Here is a 21,838-nt window from a genome sequence, read left to right on the forward strand (position 1 = left end):
TGGATCTGTGTGTATCTATGTGTCTCTGTGTGTTTCTATGGGTCTCTGTGTGTCTCTATGGATCTATGTGTATCTATGGGTCCCTGTGTATCTCTATGGGTCTCTGTGTCTCTATAGGTCTCTCTATGTCTCTGTTTTTCTGTGTCACTATGGGTCTCTGTGGGTCTCTGTGGGTCTCTGTGTGTCTCTATGGATCTGTGTGTATCTATGGATCTCTGTGTGTCTCTATGGGTCTCTGTCTGTCTCTATGGGTCTCTGTATGTCTCTGTTTTTCTGTCTCTGTGGGTCTCTGTGGGTCTCTGTGGGTCTCTGTGTGTCTCTATGGATCTGTGTGTATCTATGGGTCTCTGAGTATCTCTATGGGTCTCTGTGTGTCTCTATGGGTCTCTGTATGTCTCTGTTTTTCTGTATCTCTATGGGTCTCTGTGGGTCTCTGTGTGTCTCTGTGTGTCTCTATGGATCTGTGTGAATCTATGGGTCTCTGTATGTCTCTATGGGTCTCTGTGTGTCTCTATGGGTCTCTGTGGGTCTCTATGGGTCTCTGTATGTCTCTGTTTTTCTGTGTCTCTATGGGTCTCTGTGGGTCTCTATGGGTCTCTGTGTGTCTCTATGTATCTGTGTGTATCTATGGGTCTCTGTGTATCTCTCTGGGTCTATGTGTGTCTCTATGGGTCTCTGTGGGTCTCTGTTTTTCTGTGTCTCTATTGGTCTCTGTGGGTCTCTGTGTGTCTCTGTGTGTCTCTATGGATCTGTGTGTATCTATGGGTCTCTGTGTATCTCTATGGGTCTCTGTGTGTCTCTTTGGGTCTCTGTGTGTCTCTATGGGTCTCTGTATGTCTCTGTTTTTCTGTATCTCTATGGGTCTCTGTGTGTCTCTATGGGTCTCTGTATGTCTCTGTTTTTCTGTATCTCTATGGTTCTCTGTGTGTCTCTATGGGTATCTGTGTGTCTCTATGGGTCTCTGTGTGTCTCTGTGTATCTATGGGTCTCTGTGTATCTATGGGTCTCAGTGTTTCTCTATGGGTCTCTGTGTATCTATGGGTCTCTGTGTATCTCTATGGGTCTCTGTGTGTCTCTGTGTATCTCTATGGGTCTCTGTGTGTCTCTATGGGTCTCTGTATGTCCCTGTTTTCTGTGTCTCTATGGGTCTCTGTGGGTCTCTTTGTGTCTCTGTGTGTCTCTATGGATCTGTGTGAATCTATGGGTCTCTGTGTGTCTCTATGGGTGTCTTTGTGTCTCTATGGGTCTCTGTGGGTCTCTATGGGTTTCTGTGTATCTCTATGGGTCTCTGTGTGTCTCTATGAGTCTCTGTATGTCTCTGTTTTTCTGTGTGTCTCTATGGGTCTCTGTGTGTCTCTGTGGGTGTCTGTGTGTCTCTATGGATCTGTGTGTATCTATGTGTCTCTGTGTGTTTCTATGGGTCTCTGTGTGTCTCTATGGATCTATGTGTATCTATGGGTCCCTGTGTATCTCTATGGGTCTCTGTGTCTCTATAGGTCTCTCTATGTCTCTGTTTTTCTGTGTCACTATGGGTCTCTGTGGGTCTCTGTGGGTCTCTGTGTGTCTCTATGGATCTGTGTGTATCTATGGATCTCTGTGTGTCTCTATGGGTCTCTGTCTGTCTCTATGGGTCTCTGTATGTCTCTGTTTTTCTGTCTCTGTGGGTCTCTGTGGGTCTCTGTGGGTCTCTGTGTGTCTCTATGGATCTGTGTGTATCTATGGGTCTCTGAGTATCTCTATGGGTCTCTGTGTGTCTCTATGGGTCTCTGTATGTCTCTGTTTTTCTGTATCTCTATGGGTCTCTGTGGGTCTCTGTGTGTCTCTGTGTGTCTCTATGGATCTGTGTGAATCTATGGGTCTCTGTATGTCTCTATGGGTCTCTGTGTGTCTCTATGGGTCTCTGTGGGTCTCTATGGGTCTCTGTATGTCTCTGTTTTTCTGTGTCTCTATGGGTCTCTGTGGGTCTCTATGGGTCTCTGTGTGTCTCTATGTATCTGTGTGTATCTATGGGTCTCTGTGTATCTCTCTGGGTCTATGTGTGTCTCTATGGGTCTCTGTGGGTCTCTGTTTTTCTGTGTCTCTATTGGTCTCTGTGGGTCTCTGTGTGTCTCTGTGTGTCTCTATGGATCTGTGTGTATCTATGGGTCTCTGTGTATCTCTATGGGTCTCTGTGTGTCTCTATGGGTCTCTGTGTGTCTCTATGGGTTTCTATGGATCTGTGTGTATCTATGGGTCTCTGTATATCTCTATGGGTCTCTGTATGTCTCTATAGGTCTCTGTATGTCTCTGTTTTTCTGTTTGTCTCTAGGGGTCTCTGTGTATCTCTATGGATCTGTGTGTATCTATGGATCTCTGTGTGTCTCAATGGGTCTCTGTGTGTCTCTATGGATCTGTGTGTATCTCTGGGTCTCTGTGTATCTCTATGGGTCTCTGTGTGTCTCTATGAGTCTCTGTATGTCTCTGTTTTTCTGTGTGTCTCTATGGGTCTCTGTGTGTCTCTGTGGGTGTCTGTGTGTCTCTATGGATCTGTGTGTATCTATGTGTCTCTGTGTGTTTCTATGGGTCTCTGTGTGTCTCTATGGATCTATGTGTATCTATGGGTCCCTGTGTATCTCTATGGGTCTCTGTGTCTCTATAGGTCTCTCTATGTCTCTGTTTTTCTGTGTCACTATGGGTCTCTGTGGGTCTCTGTGGGTCTCTGTGTGTCTCTATGGATCTGTGTGTATCTATGGATCTCTGTGTGTCTCTATGGGTCTCTGTCTGTCTCTATGGGTCTCTGTATGTCTCTGTTTTTCTGTCTCTGTGGGTCTCTGTGGGTCTCTGTGGGTCTCTGTGTGTCTCTATGGATCTGTGTGTATCTATGGGTCTCTGAGTATCTCTATGGGTCTCTGTGTGTCTCTATGGGTCTCTGTATGTCTCTGTTTTTCTGTATCTCTATGGGTCTCTGTGGGTCTCTGTGTGTCTCTGTGTGTCTCTATGGATCTGTGTGAATCTATGGGTCTCTGTATGTCTCTATGGGTCTCTGTGTGTCTCTATGGGTCTCTGTGGGTCTCTATGGGTCTCTGTATGTCTCTGTTTTTCTGTGTCTCTATGGGTCTCTGTGGGTCTCTATGGGTCTCTGTGTGTCTCTATGTATCTGTGTGTATCTATGGGTCTCTGTGTATCTCTCTGGGTCTATGTGTGTCTCTATGGGTCTCTGTGGGTCTCTGTTTTTCTGTGTCTCTATTGGTCTCTGTGGGTCTCTGTGTGTCTCTGTGTGTCTCTATGGATCTGTGTGTATCTATGGGTCTCTGTGTATCTCTATGGGTCTCTGTGTGTCTCTTTGGGTCTCTGTGTGTCTCTATGGGTCTCTGTATGTCTCTGTTTTTCTGTATCTCTATGGGTCTCTGTGTGTCTCTATGGGTCTCTGTATGTCTCTGTTTTTCTGTATCTCTATGGTTCTCTGTGTGTCTCTATGGGTATCTGTGTGTCTCTATGGGTCTCTGTGTGTCTCTGTGTATCTATGGGTCTCTGTGTATCTATGGGTCTCAGTGTTTCTCTATGGGTCTCTGTGTATCTATGGGTCTCTGTGTATCTCTATGGGTCTCTGTGTGTCTCTGTGTATCTCTATGGGTCTCTGTGTGTCTCTATGGGTCTCTGTATGTCCCTGTTTTCTGTGTCTCTATGGGTCTCTGTGGGTCTCTTTGTGTCTCTGTGTGTCTCTATGGATCTGTGTGAATCTATGGGTCTCTGTGTGTCTCTATGGGTGTCTTTGTGTCTCTATGGGTCTCTGTGGGTCTCTATGGGTTTCTGTATGTTTCTGTTTTTCTGTGTCTCTATGGGTCTCTGTGGGTCTCTATGGGTCTCTGTGTATCTCTATGGATCTGTGTTTATCTATGGGTCTCTGTGTATCTCTATGGGTCTCTGTGTGTCTCTATGGGTCTCTGTGTGTCTCTATGGGTCTCTGTATGTCTCTGTTTTTCTGTATCTCTATGGGTCTCTGTGTGTCTCTATAGGTCTCTGTATGTCTCTGTTTTTCTTTTTCTCTATGGGTCTCTGTGTATCTCTATGGGTCTCTGTGTGTCTATGGGTCTCTGTGTGTCTCTATGGGTCTCTCTGTGTCTCTATGTGTCTCTGTGTGTCTCTATGTGTCTCTGTGTATCTATGGGTCTCTGTGTGTCTCTATGGGTCTCTGTGTGTCTCTATGTGTCTCTGTGTATCTATGGGTCTCTGTGTATATATGGGTCTCTGTGTGTCTCTATGGGTCTCTGTGTGTCTCTATGGGTCTCTGTGTGTCTCTATTTGTCTCTGTGTGTCTCTATGGGTCTCTGTGTATCTATGGGTCTCTGTGTGTCTCTATGGGTCTCTGTGTGTCTCTGTGTAACGACACGTGTTTGACCTCCTCCTTCCCACCCCCACCTTCTTCCACCTCCACCTCTTCCTCCCCCCTCCTCCTCCTCCCCCCTCACCCCCCTCTCCCCTCCTCCCCCTCTACCTTCCCAACACCACCAGAGCGCCACTTCTTCCACCACGGCGGGCACGGCGACGGAATCTTCGTCTTCCTCGACGAGGAGGAGCAGGGGGAGCAAGAGGAGCGTGGTGGTGGCATGGTCGTCCACCCCGACCGCGACTTTGGCGACTTGGTGCGCTTCCAGCAGAACGCCGGCGACCTGCGCTGGATGGAACCCTTCCCGTGGGACGAGGACGACGAGGACGACGAGGAGCTGATCCTGCTCTGGGATGACTGAGGGCGGCCCCGCGGATTAATAAAGCATCGTTCGAGTCGCCGTTGGCTTTGTGATTGTTGTTGTCGTCTCGTTCGCGTTAAACTGCCCCTACAGACATAACAGGGCTGTAGGGTCAAGTGGCTGTGTGTAGCGAGCAGCAGCTGTAGACACAGACAAAGGTCCCCCGTGTAGCCTCTAACAGGGCTGTAGGGGCAAGTGCTGTGAGTAGCGAGCGGTACCTATAGACACACAGACAAAGGTCCCCCGTGTAGCCTCTAACAGGCTGTAGGGGCAAGTGCTGTTAGCGAGTAGCAGCACCTGTGAAGGCTACCGGCACTGTGGCACACGAGGGGGTGGGTGGCCAGCACCAGGCCCGACCGCCTTTGTCTCCCCAGTGGCGATGTTTACTGCACATCGCAGCAGGTACTCATTTGAGGCTAGGGGGAGGCCCTGGACCGGTTCAGATAATCGTCACTGGCGGTGTTGGCAGTGAGCGGGAATCGAATTCGGGTCGCCGGGTTCGTAGCACAGCGTAGCGCTAACCGCTACACTGACACACACGCACCACACAAAGATAAAGATCCCCCATATAGCCTTACCAGACTGTAGGGGCAAGTGCTGTTAGCGAGCACCTATGAAGGCCGGAACGGTACACGAAGGGGTGGGTGGCCAGCACCACGCCCGACCGCCTTTGTCTCCCTAGTGGCAATGCTTACACACCGCACCAGGTACTCATTTGAGGCTGAGTCGGTTCAGATAATCGTCACTGGTGTTAGCCGTGAGCGGGAATCGAACCCGGGTGGCCAGGTTCATAGTGCAGCGCGCTAACCGCTACACTATCGCTCCCCACAGACACACACACACTGACACACAGACACACACAACAACAACAACCGCCATTCGCCACTAAGTGGCGGTGACGTCACCACGACACTTGTGCCAGGCCATGTGCACCTAGAGGCCACGTGAAGTGTCGAACGCCCACTGGCAGGAGGTCACGGGGCAGACCCAGGTGCCACGGGTCGACTGAGATGACTGAGATGACTGACTGATGCACCACCTGTGCCCCCTACTGTGCCAACCTGCTGTGCTTTAGCCACCCGGCGCTCCGCTCGTTGTGAGCGTCGCTCCTCCGCCCTCCGTTGTTGTTGGAGGGTGACTACCTCCAACTGCCCAGTTGCGTCCTTCACGAGCCTCCTACACAGAGGCCGATCTTGACACCACTGGGACCAGTCATCGGCAAGTCCACTCAGCTCCACGTCCTCCTGTACCAGATCACTCCATCTCTTATCTAGCCCGTGCCGCACCCGTTTAGCCCCCTCAATCCGGCCGAACAAAAGCTGTTTCGGCATGCGGTGGCTGGGCATGCGGGCTACATGACCCAGCCAACGCAGCCTTGCCTGCCGGAGGCGCTCACCGATGGGACCTTGCCCAGATCTTTCAAGGATTTGTGAGCTCCTCACACAATCCAGCCTGGTTAAACCCAGGATGGATCGTAGGCAGGCCAGCCTAAATGTTTCTAACCGTCGAAGATGTTCCATTAGGGGGGTCCACGTTTCGCAAGGGTAGAGAAGGGAGGGAATGACCGTGGCCGAGAAGACCTGAAGCTTAGTGCGGAGCGACAGACTAGGTAGCTTCCACACAGCGTTACGCAACCGATGAAAAGATATTGCCGCTCGACTGTTTCGGAGTGAGACCTCTGCTGTTAAACTGGAGCCGGTCATAAGCACACTACCCAGGTATGGGAAACTCTCCACTCTCTCCACAACTGCCCCATCACCAATTGGGAGTTGTGGGGGTAGAGTGCCCGATTGTACAAAATACCCAGGCAGTTGCTTAGTTTTGGTGGGGTTGATGGTAAGGCCGCACCTCTTAGTGGCACACTCCAGTCTCAGCAGCAGCATCTCATCTCCTCCTCTGAGTATGCCGAAATTACCAAGTCTCCGGCATACGTAACGTGGTTGACCAATAGGGAGCCATCCCTTGACCGCACCCGGGCATCGATCAGCCTCCCATTGTATCTGTACCAGATGGAAATTCATCGGGTACAGCTACTGAAGGCTTCACGAACTACGTGATCGAAATAGATGTTAAATAATGTTGGAGCCAGAGGACATCCCTGTCGCACCCCAAGGTGTACAGGCAATGGCTCTGACGCCGACCACGTAGTTTTACCCAGGCCCGCTCACCATCATGAAGGTCCTTAATGAGCATGAGCAGAGGGTCAAGGACTCCGAAAGCACGAAGAACAACCCAGAGCCCAGGCTTACTGATGGTAGCATAGGCCTTGACTCACACAGACACACACACACACAGACATACACACAGACACACACACTCACAGACACACACAGACACACAGACACACACAGACACAGACACACACACAGGCACACACACGCACGCGTTCCCGTGAATATGCTCGGCAGCTGCTGGGTCTGTCCCGTGACCTCCTCTTGCACCTAGCCTGGCACAGCAGTCAACCCAAGGCACCTGCTGGGTCTGTCCCGTGACCTCTTCCTGCACCTAGCCTGGCACAGCAGTCAACCCATGGGCACCTGCTGGGTCTGTCCCGTGACCTCCTCCTGCACCTAGCCTGGCACAACAGTCAACCCACAGCACCTGCTGGGTCTGTCCAGTGACCTCCTCCTGCACCTAGCCTGGCACAGCAGTCAACCCACGGCACCTGCTCGGTCTGTCCCGTGACCTCCTCCTGCACCTAGCCTGGCACAGCAGTCAACCAACGGCAGTTGCTGGGTCTGTCCCGTGACCTCCTCCTGCACCTAGCCTGGCACAGCAGTCAACCCATGGGCACCTGCTGGGTCTGTCCCGTGACCTCCTCCTGCACCTAGCCTGGCACAGCAGTAAACCCACGGCACCTGCTGGGTCTGTCCCGTGACCTCCTCCTGCACCTAGCCTGGCACAGCAGTCAACCCACGGGCACCTGCAGGATCTGCCCCGTGACCTCCTCCTGCACCTAGCCTGGAACAGCAGTCAACCCACGGGCACCTGCAGGATCTGTCCCGCGACCTCCTCCTGCACCTAGCCTGGCACAGCAGTCAACCCACAGCACCTGCTGGATCTGCCCCGTGACCTCCTCCTGCACCTAGCCTGGCACAGCAGTCAACCCATGGGCACCTGCTGGGTCTGTCCCATGACCTCGTCCTGCACCTAGCCTGGCACAGCAGCCAACCCACGGCACCTGCAGGGTCTGTCCCGTGACCTCCTCCTGCACCTAGCCTGGCACAGAAATCAACCCACGGCACCTGCTGGGTCTGTCCAGTGACCTCCTCCTGCACCTAGCCTGGCACAGCAGTCAACCCACGGGCACCTGCAGGGTCTGTCCCGTGACATCCTCCTGCACCTAGCCTGGCACAGCAGTCAACCCACGGGCACCTGCATGGTCTGTCCCGTGACCTCCTCCTGCACCTAGCCTGGCACGCAGTCAACCCACTGGCACCTGCAGGGTCTGTCCCGTGACCTCCTCCTGCACCTAGCCTGCCACAGCAGTCAACCCACGGCACCTACAGGGTCTGTCCCGTGACCTCTTCCTGCACCTAGCCTGGCACAGCAGTCAACCCACGGCACCTACAGGGTCTGTCCCGTAACCTCCTCCTGCACCTAGCCTGGCACAGCAGTCAACCCACGGGCACCTGCAGGGTCTGTCCCGTGACCTCCTCCTGCACCTAGACTGGCACAGCAGTCAACCCACGGCACCTGCAGGATCTGTCCCGCAACCTCCTCCTGCACCTAGCCTGGCACAGCAGTCACCCCACAGCACCTGCTGGATCTGCCCCGTGACCTCCTCCTGCACCTAGCCTGGCACAGCAGTCAACCCATGGGCACCTGCTGGGTCTGTCCCGTGACCTCGTCCTGCACCTTGCCTGGCACAGCAGACAACCCACGGCACCTGCAGGGTCTGTCCCGTGACCTCCTCCTGCACCTAGCCTGGCACAGCAGCCAACCCACGGCACCTGCAGGGTCTGTCCCCTGACCTCCTCCTGCACCTAGCCTGGCACAGCAGTCAACCCACGGGCACCTGCAGGGTCTGTCCCGTGACCTCCTCCTGCACCTAGACTGGCACAGCAGTCAACCCACGGCACCTGCTGGGTCTGTCCAGTGACCTCCTCCTGCACCTAACCTGGTACAGCAGTCAACCCACGGGCACCTGCAGGGTCTGTCCCGTGACATCCTCCTGCACCTAGCCTGGCACGCTGTCAACCCACTGGCACCTGCAGGGTCTGTCCCGTGACCTCCTCCTGCACCTATCCTGCCACAGCAGTCAACCCACGGCACCTACAGGGTCTGTCCCGTAACCTCCTCCTGCACCTAGCCTCGCACAGCAGTCAACCCACTGGCACCTGCAGGGTCTGCCCGTGACCTCCTCCTGCACCTAGACTTGCACAGCAGTCAACCCACGGCACCTGCAGGATCTGTCCCGCGACCTCCTCCTGCACCTAGCCTGGCACAGCAGTCAACCCACAGCACCTGCTGGATCTGCCCCGTGACCTCCTCCTGCACCTAGCCTGGCACAGCAGTCAACCCATGGGCACCTGCTGGGTCTGTCCCGTGACCTCGTCCTGCACCTAGCCTGGCACAGCAGCCAACCCACAGCACCTGCAGGGTCTGTCCCGTGACCTCGTCCTGCACCTAGCCTGGCACAGCAGTCAACCCACGGGCACCCGCAGGGTCTGTTCCGTGACCTCCTCCTGCACCTAGACTGGCACAGCAGTCAACCCACGGCACCTGCTGGGTCTGTCCCGTGACCTCCTCCTGCACCTAGCCTGCCACAGCAGTCAACCCACGGCACCTACAGGGTCTGTCCCGTGACCTCTTCCTGCACCTAGCCTGCCACAGCAGTCAACCCACGGCACCTACAGGGTCTGTCCCGTAACCTCCTCCTGCACCTAGCCTGGCACAGCAGTCAACCCACGGGCACCTGCAGGGTCTGTCCCGTGACCTCCTCCTGCACCTAGACTGGCACAGCAGTCAACCCACGGCACCTGCAGGATCTGTCCCGCAACCTCCTCCTGCACCTAGCCTGGCACAGCAGTCACCCCACAGCACCTGCTGGATCTGCCCCGTGACCTCCTCCTGCACCTAGCCTGGCACAGCAGTCAACCCATGGGCACCTGCTGGGTCTGTCCCGTGACCTCGTCCTGCACCTTGCCTGGCACAGCAGACAACCCACGGCACCTGCAGGGTCTGTCCCGTGACCTCCTCCTGCACCTAGCCTGGCACAGCAGCCAACCCACGGCACCTGCAGGGTCTGTCCCGTGACCTCCTCCTGCACCTAGCCTGGCACAGCAGTCAACCCACGGGCACCTGCAGGGTCTGTCCCGTGACCTCCTCCTGCACCTAGACTGGCACAGCAGTCAACCCACGGCACCTGCTGGGTCTGTCCAGTGACCTCCTCCTGCACCTAACCTGGCACAGCAGTCAACCCACGGGCACCTGCAGGGTCTGTCCCGTGACATCCTCCTGCACCTAGCCTGGCACGCTGTCAACCCACTGGCACCTGCAGGGTCTGTCCCGTGACCTCCTCCTGCACCTATCCTGCCACAGCAGTCAACCCACGGCACCTACAGGGTCTGTCCCGTAACCTCCTCCTGCACCTAGCCTCGCACAGCAGTCAACCCACTGGCACCTGCAGGGTCTGCCCGTGACCTCCTCCTGCACCTAGACTTGCACAGCAGTCAACCCACGGCACCTGCAGGATCTGTCCCGCGACCTCCTCCTGCACCTAGCCTGGCACAGCAGTCAACCCACAGCACCTGCTGGATCTGCCCCGTGACCTCCTCCTGCACCTAGCCTGGCACAGCAGTCAACCCATGGGCACCTGCTGGGTCTGTCCCGTGACCTCGTCCTGCACCTAGCCTGGCACAGCAGCCAACCCACAGCACCTGCAGGGTCTGTCCCGTGACCTCGTCCTGCACCTAGCCTGGCACAGCAGTCAACCCACGGGCACCTGCAGGGTCTGTTCCGTGACCTCCTCCTGCACCTAGACTGGCACAGCAGTCAACCCACGGCACCTGCTGGGTCTGTCCAGTGACCTCCTCCTGCACCTAGCCTGGCACAGCAGTCAACCCACGGGCACCTGCAGGGTCTGTCCCGTGACATCCTCCTGCACCTAGCCTGGCACAGCAGTCAACCCACGGGCACCTGCATGGTCTGTTCCGTGACCTCCTCCTGCACCTAGCCTGGCACAACAGTCAACCCACAGCACCTGCTGGGTCTGTCCAGTGACCTCCTCCTGCACCTAGCCTGGCACAGCAGTCAACCCACAGCACCTGCTCGGTCTGTCCCGTGACCTCCTCCTGCACCTAGCCTGGCACAGCAGTCAACCAACGGCAGTTGCTGGGTCTGTCCCGTGACCTCCTCCTGCACCTAGCCTGGCACAGCAGTCAACCCACGGCACCTGCTGGGTCTGTCCCGTGACCTCCTCCTGCACCTATCCTGGCACAGCAGTCAACCCAGGACACCTGCTGGGTCTGTCACGTGACCTCTTCCTGCACCTAGCCTGGCACAGACGATCCTAAAAGCGGGCCAAGAGCCGTTTCCGAAGTGCGACCGATGTCGAACTTGCTCTTGCCGGGACATCTGAAATTGCAGCGACTGCGACTTCAATTCGCCCGGTTGTGCCTTAGCCAAATCGGGATTCTCGTTATGAAGGGCCTCTGCCCACGTTCCATCTGACCCGCGGGCATCACATGGGCCAACACGGTACCCGCCGGGGCCACAGCCGTCCTTTCACCCACATTCAAATATCGCTGCACCACATTGATACGGGTCCGCAGCCCTGCTCGCGGAACTCACATCGGATGAGGAGGGACGTGTGAACAGGCGGTGGGCACGCTGTCGACGGCGGACACAATTCCGCCGTCGACCGTTCCGCGGGAATGCCCCCCGTGGTGCTGGTGGAGAAGTCAGACGGTAGTCCTGGGGCATCTGTGTCGGCTTCCGTAAACTGAACGGGGTGACGGTGGCCGGCGCATGCCACTTCCGCGTGTGGGCGAGTCTTTGGATGCGTTGTCGAGTTTCTTTCCTTCGTCCCCTCTCCGATGTGCGCGCGGGAGCACCCATAGCGCTGAACTGGTTGTGGCTTCGAGTAAAACAAATGCGGCAGGTTGCGCTCGGGGCGGGTGTCGAAGGCACGTGCTGCGGCGAGGGAAATCACCGGCCGGGGGCCACGGGCCGCTAATGAGTGGGGCGCAAAGCGGTGCCAGCACGTGCCTCTCTGGGCTGTCGGGGCATTGTCCGCGGGTGCAGCTGCAGACATCGCCTAAGTTGCACCGTCCGTGGTGGGGATCGGTCGAGCTTGTGGAAGTTAATTGGCCCTTGTGAAGTGAACCAGTCGTGGTGTACGAAGGGACCGGTAGCTACGGGAATCATCGATGAGGGGGGGCGTGGTCATGTGACGGAAGAGAACGGTGGAGTCTACCGGGAGAGCGAGCGTCCAGAGTCAGCGAGAAGGTTCGGGAAGGGGGGCATGGTCATGTGACTGAAGTGAACGGTGGAGTCCCCCGGTAGATGGAGCGTCCAGAGTCGGCGAGAATGATCGAGAAAAGGGGCGTGGCCTCGTGTTGGTATATAAGGGAGATGCGCGGGAGACTCGGGGCTGTTGCGGTGGAGGTCTCCGCCTGATGCCAAGTGAACGTGTCTTCAATGAGATGCCATCTCAAGGGAAGTGTGTCGAGTCGTCATTACGTCAGTGTCGTGACGCAGTTCGGAGACAGGAATCATTGGAGGCGCCTTCTTTACTCTTGCACGCGAAGGGGACTGCACGCACCCTACGTGGGTGCACACTCTTTATGTATATCTCACACACAGCCGTGCCTACTCTCAGCGGCACTACCTAGCTAGTACAGTTGACAGGCTGTCGAGCTAGCGGGGCCCGGTGATCAGGGGCGGAGCCAGGATGTTGACTTTGGGGGGGGGGGGGGAGCGGGGGGGGGTTGACTTCAATATTCTGAGATATCCAGTGTAATGTTTTCCAGTGGGCGCCACAAAATGCGTAAAACAAATTGTCTTGGATTTGAACTCGGAGTTTATTAATAGGTCGGAGCCGCTGATGTGGCTGATAAGTTCGATGAGTTCGAAAGGCTGCCGCTCAAGCAGCCTGCAGGGCAGCACAAGATGGCAGCCTGCAGGCCAGCACGAGGTGGCAGTCTGCAGGGCAGCACAAGGTGGCAGCCTGCAGCATTTTGCAGCAGCCGGATATCCGGTTATCCCGATTACCGACTTTCCCAAAATTTCAGGGGGGGCCGAGAGGGGGAAATCTGCTGAGGCCGCCTGTTTATGAAGGTTTAGAGATGAGCGGGGCAGCTGACATTAAATGTGGGTGGGGCAGCCGACATTAAATGTGGGCGGGGCAGCTGACATTAAATGTGGGCGGGGCAGCCGACATTAAATGTGGGCGGGGCAGCCGACATTAAATGTGGGTGGGGCAGCCGACATTAAATGTGGGCGGGGCAGCCGACATTAAATGTGGGCGGGGCAGCAGACATTAAATGTGGGCGGGGCAGCCGACATTAAACGTGAGCTCGGCGAGGGCCGTGGCTCACAAATTTGTCGCGAGCGATTTACGTCGAGATCTATTTCAATTTTTTTATCCTACCTGCGTGAACTTTTACCGAAAGAACCACAAAGAGCACAACAGTCCCATCACGATGTCGAGGCGATTCACGTCGGGCGTTTTTTACTCGCGGCAATGCGGCACGGCGTAACGCGCACGTTATTTTCAGCAAAATCGTCTCTCTCTCCTCTCTCCTCTCTCCCCGCCCTCCTCTCTTTCACCACAGCTCTTCCGATGTGCATTTTGGCGAGGGCACCGCTGGGGTGGGGGGAGGGGGGGCGGGGAAATGTTTCGATTGGGGAGACGAAGGGTGGTTGGTACCCGTCGGCATTCGATCGCTCGTTTTTTTTACTTTTTTTTAATTTTCATTTCTCTCGCGCCAATCAAAAAAAAATTGGGCGGGCGGACGGACTACGGGAAATCTCCTCCGACGGTCGCGCCAGCACCGGCTTCCGGCTCGGCTCATCGCCACTTCCGCTTGCCGCCGCCGCCGTCACCGGCGGCCTTGGCCACGTGCGGCCGGTGAGCGACGGCGAGCGCCCCCCAGGACTGGGCGAGCAGCACAATGGGCAGCAGCACCCAGAGGCCGTCGAAGAAGACGAGGTAGAGCCAGAGGAGGTCGGCGCTGTCGGTGCGCAGGCTGGCGCTGCCCGCCAGCCACTCGGGGGCGGACGTCATCCAGCCGCCGTACAGCTCGCACACGCACAGGCACACCTGTACAAAGTGGCTACGTACAGCTCGCACACGCACAGGCACACCTGTACACTGTGGCTACGTACAGCTCGCACACGCACAGGCACACCTGTACAAAGTGGCTACGTACAGCTCGCACACGCACAGGCACACCTGTACAAAGTGGCTACGTACAGCTCGCACACGCACAGGCACACCTGTACAAAGTGGCTACGTACAGCTCGCACACGCACAGGCACACCTGTACAAAGTGGCTACGTACAGCTCGCACACGCACAGGCACACCTGTACAAAGTGGCTACGTACAGCTCACACACGCACAGGCACACCTGTACAAAGTGGCTACGTACAGCTCACACACGCACAGGCACACCTGTACAAAGTGGCTACGGGCGGGCGGGGGAGGGGAGGGGGAAGCGTGGGGGTGGTGTGGGTGGAGGCGGCGGCGATGCGGGCTAGTGGTGCGGGCAGTTGTGTTGACGGCGATGTGGGTTAGTGGTGTGAGCGGAGGCGGTGGTGGTGATGGTGTGAGCGGAGGCGGTGATGGTGGTGGTGGTGTGGGCGGAAGTGGTGATGCGGGTTAGTGGTGTGGGCGGAGGTGGTGATGGTGGTGTGGGCGGAGGTGGTGATGGTGGTGTGGGTGAGTGAGTGCGCGGTGGAGACAACGTGGTTAGTGGTGTTGGTGGAGATGCGTCGTTACATGGACACCCCACAGCGTCGTCACGGATACGGTGACACCCACAGCGCCCCCCAGCGGTAGTGCGGCATGACCCCTACCGGTAGTGTGGCGTTACCCCCTACCGGTAGAGTGGCGTGACCCCTACTGGTAGAGCGGCGTGACCCCTACCGGTACAGCGGCGTGACCCCTACCGGTAGAGCGACGTGACCCTTACCGGTAGTGTGGCGTTACCCCCTAACGGTAGTGTGGCGTTACCCCTACCGGTAGTGCGGCGTGACCCCCTACCGGTAGAGTGGCGTGACCCCTACCGGTCGAGCGGCGTGACCCCTACCGGTAGAGCGGCGTGACCCCTACAGGTAGAGCGGCGTGACCCCTACCAGTAGTGCGGCGTGACCCCTACCAGTAGTGCTTGTCCTGGACGATGGCGAACACCAGCAGCAGCGCCAGGGGCCCCGCAACCGCCACCATCAGGATCTCGAGCGCCACCACGGTGGGGTCCGAGTGAAGCCAGCGGCTGTCGGCGCGACCGTACTCCTTCCCTGCGGCACGCCGGGGCACGGCGTCGGCACGGCACGGTCGCCGCAAGGCGCCGTTTCAGATGTCATTTTTATTGTACCAGGTAAGGTCCCACTGAGGTCTCTACATCTCATCTACAAACTAAACTATTTTTATTGTACTAGGCAAGGTCCCACTGGGCTCTCTCCATGTCATCTACAAACTAAACTATTATTATTTTACCAGGTAAAGTCCCACTGAGGTCTCAACATCTCATCTACAAACTAAACTATTTTTATTGTAACCAGGTAAGGTCCCACTGAGGTCTCAACATCTCATCTACAAACTAAACTATTTTTATTGTAACCAGGTAAGGTCCCACTGAGGTCTCTACATCTCATCTACAAACTAAACTATTTTTTTTATATAAAGCTTTCGTGACTGCAGTAATTCATATTCTTAGTTTTTTCGGTTAAGTCACGTTGAAGGGAAACAATAACGTGACTTTACCGAAAGAAATAAGAATATGAATATGAACTATTTTTATTGCAACCAGGTAAGGTCCCACTGACCTCTCTATATCTCATCTACAAAACTAAACTATTTTTGCTCCGTGGTTCTTTCGGTAAAGTCACGTAGGAAATTAAATCAAACAATAATAATAATAGAATCTGACGTTTCGATTGCAACACAAGCAACCGTCATCAGGTAACAGTGAACGAGAAAACAAGCACACAGCAAACTTAGAAACACGATGCAACACAACACAGAGAGCTGGCGTGGACGTGAACCCCGGTGAGCAGTTGGCTTACACAGCATGGAGTGGACGCTGTCCGACTCAGGCAGAGATCTCACCAGCGAGATGCAGACGAAGGGACCCTCCTGCAGGCACAAAGACAAAGGTCCCCCCCACCCCCACCGTGTAGCCTCAGACAGACTGTTGGGGCAAGTGCTGTGTAGCAACACCAACATCGCAGGCTGGTGTAGCTACACCATCACTCACAGAGTGTAGCTACACCATCACTCACAGAGTGTAGCTACACCATCACCAGCGTAGCTACACCATCACTCACCCAGTGTAGCTACACCATCACCAGCGTAGCTACACCACCAGTGTAGCTACACCATCACCAGTGTAGCTACACCATCAATCACCCAGTGTAGCTACACCATCACCAGTGTAGCTACACCATCACTCACCCAGTGTAGCTACACCATCACCAGCGTAGCTACACCATCACCAATGTAGCTACACCATCACTAACCCAGTGTAGCTACACCATCACCAGCGTAGCTACACCATCACTCACTCAGTGTAGCTACACCATCACTCACCCAGTGTAGCTACACCATCACCAGCGTAGCTACACCATCACCAGTGTAGCTACACCATCACTCACCCAGTGTAGCAACACCATCACCAGCGTAGCTACACCATCACTCACTCAGTGTAGCTACACCATCACCAGTGTAGCTACACCATCACCAGTGTAGCTACACCATCACTCACCCAGTGTAGCAACACCATCACCAGTGTAGCTACACCATCACCAGTGTAGCTACACCATCACTCACCCAGTGTAGCAACACCATCACCAGCGTAGCTACACCATCACCAGTGTAGCTACACCATCACTCACCCAGTGTAGCAACACCATCACCAGTGTAGTTACACCATCACTCACCCAGTGTAGCTACACCATCACCAGTGTAGCTACACCATCACTCACCCAGTGTAGCTACACCATCACCAGTGTACCTACACCATCACCCAATCAGTGTAGCTACACCATCACAAGTGTAGCTACACCATCACCAATGTAGCTACACCATCACTCACCCAGTGTATCTACACCATCACCCAGTGTAGCTACACCAACACTCACCCAGTGTAGCTACACGATCACTCACCCAGTGTAGCTACACCATCACCAGTGTAGCTACACCATCACCAGTGTAGCTACACCATCACCAGTGTAGCTACACCATCACCCAGTGTAGCTACACCATCACCAGCGTAGCTACACCATCACTCACCCAGTGTAGCTACACCATCACTCACCCAGTGTAGCTACACCATCACTCACCCAGTGTAGCTACACCATCACCAGAGTAGCTACACCATCACTCACCCAGTGTAGCTACACCATCACCAGCGTAGCTACACCATCACCAGTGTACCTAGACCATCACCCAATCAGTGTAGCTACACCATCACAAGTGTAGCTACACCATCACCAGTGTAGCTACACCATCAATCACCCAGTGTAGCTACACCATCACTCACCCAGTGTAGCTACACCATCACAAGCGTAGCTACACCATCACTCACTCAGTGTAGTTACACCATCACCAGCGTAGCTACACCATCACCAGTGTAGCTACACCATCACTCACCCAGTGTAGCTACACCATCACAAGCGTAGCTACACCATCACTCACCCAGTGTAGCTACACCATCACCAGCGTAGCTACACCATCACCAGTGTAGCTACACCATCACTCACCCAGTGTATCTACACCATCACCAGCGTAGCTACACCATCACTCACTCAGTGTAGCTACACCATCACTCACCCAGTGTAGCTACACCATCACCAGCGTAGCTACACCATCACTCACTCAGTGTAGCTACACCATCACTCACCCAGTGTAGCTACACCATCACCAGTGTAGCTACACCATCACTCACCCAGTGTAGCAACACCATCACCAGCGTAGCTACACCATCACTCACCCAGTGTAGCTACACCATCACCAGAGTAGCTAAACCATCACCAGTGTAGCTACACCATCACGCACCCAGTGTAGCTACACCATCACCAGTGTAGCTACACCATCACTCACCCAGTGTAGCTACACCATCACCAGTGTACCTACACCATCACCCAATCAGTGTAGCTACACCATCACAAGTGTAGCTACACCATCACCAGTGTAGCTACACCATCACTCACCCAGTGTAGCTACACCATCACCAGTGTACCTACACCATCACCCAATCAGTGTAGCTACACCATCACAAGTGTGCTACACCATCACCAGTGTAGCTACACCATCAGTCACCCAGTGTATCTACACCATCACCCAGTGTAGCTACACCATCACCAGCGTAGCTACACCATCACTCACCCAGTGTAGCTACACCATCACCAGCGTAGCTACACCATCACTCACCCAGTGTAGCTACACCATCACCAGCGTAGCTACACCATCACCAGTGTAGCTACACCATCACTCACCCAGTGTAGCTACACCATCACCAGTGTAGCTACACCATCACTCACCCAGTGTAGCTACACCATCACCAGAGTAGCTAAACCATCACCAGTGTAGCTACACCATCACCCACCCAGTGTATCTACACCATCACCAGTGTAGCTACACCATCACTCACTCAGTGTAGCTACACCATCACCAGTGTAGCTACACCATCACTCACCCAGTGTAGCTACGCCATCACTCACCCAGTGTAGCTACACCATCACCAGTGTAGCTACACCATCACTCACCCAGTGTAGCTACACCATCACCAGAGTAGCTAAACCATCACCAGTGTAGCTACACCATCACCCACCCAGTGTAGCTACACCATCACCAGTGTACCTACACCATCACCCAATCAGTGTAGCTACACCATCACAAGTGTAGCTACACCATCACCAGTGTAGCTACACCATCACTCACCCAGTGTAGCTACACCATCACCAGCGTAGCTACACCATCACTCACCCAGTGTATCTACACCATCACCCAGTGTAGCTACACCATCACCAGTGTAGCTACACCAACACTCACCCAGTGTAGCTACACCATCACCAGTGTAGCTACACGATCACTCACCCAGTGTAGCTACACCATCACTCACCCAGTGTATCTACACCATCACCCAGTGTAGCTACACCATCACTCACCCAGTGTAGCTACACCATCACCCACCCAGTGTAGCTACACCAACACTCACCCAGTGTAGCTACACGATCACTCACCCAGTGTAGCTACACCATCACCAGCGTAGCTACACCATCACTCACCCAGTGTAGCTACACCATCACCAGCGTAGCTACACCATCACCAGTGTAGCTACACCATCACTCACCCAGTGTAGCTACACCATCACTCACCCAGTGTAGCTACACCATCACTCACCCAGTGTAGCTACACCATCACCAGCGTAGCTACAGCATCACCCACCCAGTGTAGCTACACCATCACCCAGTGTAGCTACACCATCACCAGCGTAGCTACACCATCACCAGTGTAGCTACACCATCACCAGTTTAGCTACACCATCACCAGTGTAGCTACACCATCACTCACCCAGTGTAGCTACACCATCACTCACCCAGTGTAGCTACACCATCACCAGCGTAGCTACACCATCACTCACCCAGTGTAGCTACACCATCACCAGCATAGCTACACCATCACCCAGTGTAGCTACAGCATCACCCACCCAGTGTAGCTACACCATCACCAGTGTAGCTACACCATCACCCACCCAGTGTAGCTACACCATCACCAGCATAGCTACACCATCACCCAGTGTAGCTACAGCATCACCAACCCAGTGTAGCTACACCATCACCAGTGTAGCTACACCATCACTCACCCAGTGTAGCTACACCATCACCAGTGTAGCTACACAATCACTCAACCAGTGTAGCTACACCATTACAAGTGTAGCTACACCATCACCAGTGTAGCTACACCATCACCAGCGTAGCTACACCATCACTCACCCAGTGTAGCTACACCATCACCAGCGTAGCTACACCATCACTCACCCAGTGTAGCTACACCATCACCAGCAAAGCTACACCATCACCCAGTGAAGCTACAGCTCACCCACCCAGTGTAGCTACACCATCACCAGTGTAGCTACACCATCACTCACCCAGTGTAGCTACACCATCACTCACCCAGTGTAGCTACACCATCACTCACCCAGTGTAGCTACACCATCACTCACCCAGTGTAGCTACACCATTACCCAGTATAGCTACACCATCACTCACCCAGAATAGCCACACCATCACCAGCGTAGCTACACCATCACCAACGTAGCAACACCATCACTCACCCAGTGTAGCTACACCATCACCAGTGTAGCTACACCATCACCCACCCAGTGTAGCTACACCATCACCAGCATAGCTACACCATCACCAGTGTAGCTACACCATCACAAGTGTAGCTACACCATCACCAGTGTAGCTACACCATCACTCACCCAGTGTAGCTACACCATCACCAGCGTAGCTACACCATCACTCACCCAGTGTAGCTACACCATCACCAGTGTAGCTACACCATCACCAGCGTAGCTACACCATCACTCACCCAGTGTAGCTACACCATCACCAGTGTACCTAGACCATCACCCAATCAGTGTAGCTACACCATCACAAGTGTAGCTACACCATCACCCAGTGTAGCTACACCATCACTCACCCAGTGTAGCTACACCATCACTCACCCAGTGTAGCTACACCATCACCAGCGTAGCTACACCATCACCCAATCAGTGTAGCTACACCATCACTCACCCAGTGTAGCTACACCATCACTCACCCAGTGTAGCTACACCATCACTCACCCAGTGTAGCTACACCATCACCAGCGTAGCTACACCATCACCAGCGTAGCTACACCATCACTCACCCAGTGTATCTACACCATCACCCAGTGTAGCTACACCAACACTCACCCAGTGTAGCTACACGATCACTCACCCAGTGTAGCTACACCATCACCAGCGTAGCTACACCATCACTCACCCAGTGTAGCTACACCATCACCAGCGTAGCTACACCATCACCAGTGTAGCTACACCATCACTCACCCAGTGTAGCTACACCATCACTCACCCAGTGTAGCTACACCATCACTCACCCAGTGTAGCTACACCATCACCAGCGTAGCTACAGCGTCACCCACCCAGTGTAGCTACACCATCACCCAGTGTAGCTACACCATCACCAGCGTAGCTACACCATCACCAGTGTAGCTACACCATCACCAGTGTAGCTACACCATCACTCACCCAGTGTAGCTACACCATCACTCACCCAGTGTAGCTACACCATCACCAGCGTAGCTACACCATCACTCACCCAGTGTAGCTACACCATCACCAGCATAGCTACACCATCACCCAGTGTAGCTACAGCATCACCCACCCAGTGTAGCTACACCATCACCAGTGTAGCTACACCATCACCCACCCAGTGTAGCTACACCATCACCAGCATAGCTACACCATCACCCAGTGTAGCTACAGCATCACCAACCCAGTGTAGCTACACCATCACCAGTGTAGCTACACAATCACTCAACCAGTGTAGCTACACCATCACAAGTGTAGCTACACCATCACCAGTGTAGCTACACCATCACCAGCGTAGCTACACCATCACTCACCCAGTGTAGCTACACCATCACCAGCGTAGCTACACCATCACTCACCCAGTGTAGCTACACCATCACCAGCTAAGCTACACCATCACCCAGTGAAGCTACAGCATCACCCACCCAGTGTAGCTACACCATCACCAGTGTAGCTACACCATCACTCACCCAGTGTAGCTACACCATCACTCACCCAGTGTAGCTACACCATCACTCACCCAGTGTAGCTACACCATCACTCACCCAGTGTAGCTACACCATCACCAGTGTAGCTACACC

Source organism: Petromyzon marinus, chromosome 24 (assembly GCF_048934315.1).
Source record: "Petromyzon marinus isolate PM22_M1 ecotype Great Lakes invasive population chromosome 24, UKy_Petmar_22M1.pri1.0, whole genome shotgun sequence".
Lineage (NCBI taxonomy): Eukaryota > Metazoa > Chordata > Hyperoartia > Petromyzontiformes > Petromyzontidae > Petromyzon > Petromyzon marinus.